Here is a 5,035-nt window from a genome sequence, read left to right as displayed (position 1 = left end):
ATTAAAGGCCAGGTGCAGTGGCTCATGCCTGTAATCCCAGCACTCTGGGAGGCCAAGGAGGGCAGATCAGTTGAGGTCAGGAGTCCTAGATCAGCCTGGCCAACATGGTGAAACCCTGTCTCTACTAAAAATACAAAAATTAGTCAGGCCTGGTGGGGTGCACCCGTAATCCCAGCTACTTGGGATGCTGAAGCAGGAGACTCACTTGAACCTGGGAGGCAGAGGTTGCAGTAAGCCAAGATCGTACCACTGCACTCCAGCCTGGGTGACAGAGTGAGACTCAGTCTCAAAATACATACATACATACATACATACATACATACATACATACATACTCCAATTAAAAAGCATAGTTTGCCAGATTAGATTATAAAAGCAATATCTAACTGTATACTGCCTAAAAGAAATCCTTTTAAATATAGACACAAATAGGTTAAAGCTAAAAAGATAGAAAAAATGTACCATGCTAATGCTAATCCAAATAAAGTTGGAATGGCTATACTAATACTAATAATGTAGATTTCAGAGCAAAGAATATTGCCTGGGATAAAAAAGGATCATTTCATAATGATAAAGAGGTCAATTCATCAAGAAGACATAATAACTCTAAACATGTATGTACCCCATAACAGAGATTCAAAGTACGTGAAGCAGCTTTGCAAAATGGCAAGTATCATAGCCAATGAGGTTTATCTGAGGCATGACTATTGCTAATTGAAAACTTTTCCCAATACCCCACTGTGATGATTGGCAACATAGTCAGCACTGACAATTTTTGACAGTCTATACGAAGACTGAATTTGAAAAAAAAAAAAAAAAAAAGCTGGGCTAGTCATAGTGGCTCACACCCATAATCCCAGCACTTTTGGGAGGCCAAGGTGGGTGGATCACTTGAGCCCAGCAGTGCAAGACCAGCCTAGGCAACATGGTGAAACCCTGTCTCTACTAAAAATACAAAAATTAGACAGGCATGGTGGGATGTACCTGTAGTACCAGCTACTCAGGAGGTGGAGGCTGAGGCATGAGAATCGCTTGAACCCAGGAGGCGGAGGTTGTGGTGGGCTGAGATCATGCCACTGCACTCCAGCCTGGGCAACAGAGTGAGACTCAGTTTCAGAAAAAAATAAAAATACAAATACAAAAAATTAGCTGGGCATGGTGGCTCACACCTGTAGTCCCAGCTACCTGAGAGGCTGAGATGGGAGGATCACCTGAGCCTGGGGAGGTGAAGGCTGCAGTAAGCCATGATTGCACCACTGCACTCCAGACTGGGTGACAGAGTAAGACTCTCTCTTTATCTCTCTCTCTCTCTCTGTGTGTATGTATATATGTTTGTGTGTATATATGTGTGTGTGTGTGTGTATATATATATGTGTGTGTATATATATATATATATATATATATATATATATATATATAAAACGTGAAGCAAAAACCAATAGAACTACAAGGATAAATTGACAAATCCACAATGATAATCAGTAATATCAATACCCATACCTTAATAACTGATAGAACAAATAGAAAATCAGTAAAGATATAAAAGATTTGACCAACAGTATCAACTAATTTGATTGATTATAGAACATTCCATCCGACAGCAGAATTTTTTTCAAGAACATTGCACATGGAACATTAACCAAGATAGCCATAAAATAAGTAGTGATCAATTTTAAAAGAATCAGATTATATAAAATATATTCCCTGGCTACAATGGTATTAAAATAAATATCAATAATAGATATCTAGAAAATCTCCAAATAAAATACCAGAGACTGGAAAGGGTGGAGGGGAAGGAAAGGAATGAAGACAGGTTGATTATGTATACAAACATATAGTTAGATAGAAGAAATAAGTTCTAATGTTTCATACCAGACTAGGGTGACTATACTTAGCAACAGTATTATGTATACTTCAAAGTAACTAGAGGAGAGGACTTGAAATGATACCAGAACTTAAAAATGATAAACACTCATTACCAAGGTGATGGGGGATAGATATCTGACATCGAGGTGTTGGCAGGGCCATGCTTTCTCTGAAGGATCTAGGAGAGAGTCCTTCCTTGCTTCTTCCAGCTCCTGGTGTTTTCTGACAGTCCAGGGCATTCCTTGGTTTGTAAATGAATCACTCTGTTCTCTGCCTCCATTGTCATTTGGCTGGATTCTCTCTCTGGATCTCTGCATCATCTTCCCTCCCTGTGTGTCTATGTCCAAATTTCCCTCTTCTTAAAGGACACCAACCATATTGGATTAAGGGCCCATCTTACTCCATTACCTCATCTTAATGAATTGATCTGCAAAGACCTCTATTTCCAAACAAAGTCACAGTCACAGGTACCAGGGGTTAGGACTTCAATATATCTCTTGGAAGGAAGGGTCAATTTGACCCATAACACTAGTGATGAACACTGAAAAGATTAAATTTAAAACACCATTTACAGTGACACCAAAAAAGGTAAAATACTGAGAGATAAATCTGGCCAAAGATGTGCAAGTCCTACGCACTGAAAACTATAAAATATTGCTCAAAAAAATTAAAGAAGGTTGGAGTCTGTTCCAAGATGGCCAAATAGGAAGAGCTCCCGTCTGCAGCTCCCAGTGTGATCGACGAAGAACATGGCTGATTTCTGCATTTCCAACTGAGGTACCTGGTTCATCTCATTGGGACTGGTTGTACAGTGGGTGCTGCCCATGGAGGGCAAGCCAAAGCAGGGTGGGGCACCACCTCACCTGGGAGTGCAAGGGGTGTGGGGATTTCCCTTTCCTAGCCAAGGGAAGCTGTGACAGACTGTGCCTGGAAAAATGGGACACTCCTGCCCAAATACCTCACTTTTCCCAAGGTCTTAGCAACCGGCAGACCAGGAGATTCTCTGCGGTGCCTGGCTCAGCGGGTCCCATGCCCACAGAACCTTCCTCACTGCTAGCGCAGCAGTCTGAGATTGACCTGCGAGGCAGCAGCCTGGCGGAGGGAGGGGTGTCTGCCATTGCTGAGGCTTCAGCAGGTAAACGAAGTGGCCTGGAAGTTTGAACTGGGCAGAGCCCAACACAGCTCAGCAAGGCCTACTGCCTCTACAGACTCCACCTCTGTAGGCAGGGCATACCTGAACAAAAGGCAGCAGAAACTTCTGCAGACTTAAATGTCCCTGTCTGACAGCTCTGAAGAGAGTAGTGGTTCTCCCAGCACAGCATTTGAGCTCCAAGAACAGACAGACTGCCTCCTCAAGTGGGTCCCTGACCCCTGTGTAGCCTAACTGGGAGACACCTCCCAGTTGGGGCTGACAGGCACCTTATACAGGCAGGTGCCCCTCTGGGACAAAGCTTCCAGAGGAAGGATCAGGCAGCAATATTTGCTGTTCTGCAATATTTGCTGTTCTGCAGCCCCCATTGGTGATACCTAGGCAAACAGGGTCTGGAGTGGACCTCCAGCAAACTCCAACAGACCTGCAGCTGAGGGACCTGAATGTTAGAAGGAAAACTAACAAACAGAAAGGAATAGCATCAATATCAACAAAAAGGACATCCACACCAAAACCCCACTTGTAGGTCACCAACATCAAAGACCAAAGGTAGATAAAACCACAAAGATGGGGAGAAACCAGAGCGGAAAAGCTGAAAATTCTAAAAACTAGAGCGCCTCTTCTCCTCCAAAGGATCACAGCTCCTCACCAGCAGTGGAACAAAGCTGGATGGAAAATGACTTTGACAAGTTGACAGAAGTAGGCTTCAGAAGGTCAGTAATAACAAACTTCTTCAAGCTAAGGAAGCATATTCTAACCCATTGCAAGGAAGCTAAAAACCTTGAAAAAAGGTTAGGCGAATGGCTAACTAGAATAAACAGTGTAGAGAAGACCTTAAATGACCTGATAGAGCTGAGAACAATGGTGCGAGAACTTTGCGATGCATGCACAAGCTTCAGTAGCCAATTTGATCAAGTGGAAGAAAGGGTATCAGTGATTGAAGATCAAATTAATGAAATAAAGCAAGATGACAAGGTTAGAGAAAAAAGAGTAAAAAGACATGAACAAACCCTCCAAGAAAAATGGGACTGTGTGAAAAACCAAATCTAAGTTTGATTGGTATACCTGAAAGTGACGGGGAGAGTGTAACCAAGGTGGAAAATACTCTTCAGGATATTATCCAGGAGAACTTCCCCAACCCAGCAAGGCAAGCCAACATCCAAATTCAGGAAATACAGAGAACACCACAAAGATACTCCTCAAGAAGAGCAACACCAAGACACGTAATTGTCAGATTCACAAAGGTTGAAAATAAAGGAAAAAATGTTAAGGGCAGCCAGAGAGAAAGTTCGGGTTACCCACAAAGGGAAGCCCATCAGACTACAGCAGATCTTTTGGCAGAAACCATACAAACCAGAAGACAGTGGGGGCCAATATTCAACATCCTTAAAGAAAAGAATTTTCAACCCAGAATTTCATATCCAGTCAAACTAAGCTTCATAAGTGAAGGAGAAATAAAATCCTTTACAGGGCTGGGTGCGGTGGCTCATGCCTGTAATCCCAGCACTTTTGGAGGCCGAGGCGGGCGGATCACGAGGTCAGGAGATCAAGACTACCCCAGCTAACACGGTGAAACCCCATCTCTACTAAAAGTACAAAACATTAGCCAGGCATAGGGGTGGGCTCCTGTAGTCCCAGCTACTCAGGAGGCTGAGGCAGGAGAATGGCGTGAACCCAGGAGGCGGAGCTTGCAGTGAGCCGAGATCACACCACTGCACTCCAGCCTGGGCAACAGAGCAAGACTCCATCTCACAAAAAAAAAAAAAAAATCCTCTACAAACAAACAAATGCTGAGAGATTCTGTCACAAGAGCTCCTGAAGGAAGCACTAAACATGGAAAGGAACAACAGTACCAGCCACTACAAAAACATGCCAAATTGTAAAGACCATCAATGCTATGAAGAAACTGCATCAATTAACAGGCAAAATAACCAGCTAACATCATAATGACAGGATCAAATTCACACATAACAATATTAACCTTAAATGTAAATGGGCTAAATACCCCAATTAAAAGAC

General features: G+C 42.9%; 1 non-coding gene across 1 annotated transcript; it reads left to right on the top strand.

Moving 5' to 3' along the window:
* The first annotated feature begins 652 nt into the window (after positions 1–652).
* LOC134734944 (U4 spliceosomal RNA) lies at positions 653–794 on the top strand. Its single transcript, XR_010117814.1, has one exon. It is a non-coding gene; the product is annotated as a U4 spliceosomal RNA (small nuclear RNA).
* Positions 795–5,035: the final 4,241 nt, after the last annotated feature.

The sequence above is a fragment of the Symphalangus syndactylus genome, chromosome 12 (assembly GCF_028878055.3).
Source record: "Symphalangus syndactylus isolate Jambi chromosome 12, NHGRI_mSymSyn1-v2.1_pri, whole genome shotgun sequence".
Classification (NCBI taxonomy): Eukaryota; Metazoa; Chordata; class Mammalia; order Primates; family Hylobatidae; genus Symphalangus; species Symphalangus syndactylus.
The sequence above is the reverse complement of the archived record's forward strand: the minus strand, read 5'-3'. Positions and strand labels throughout refer to the sequence as shown.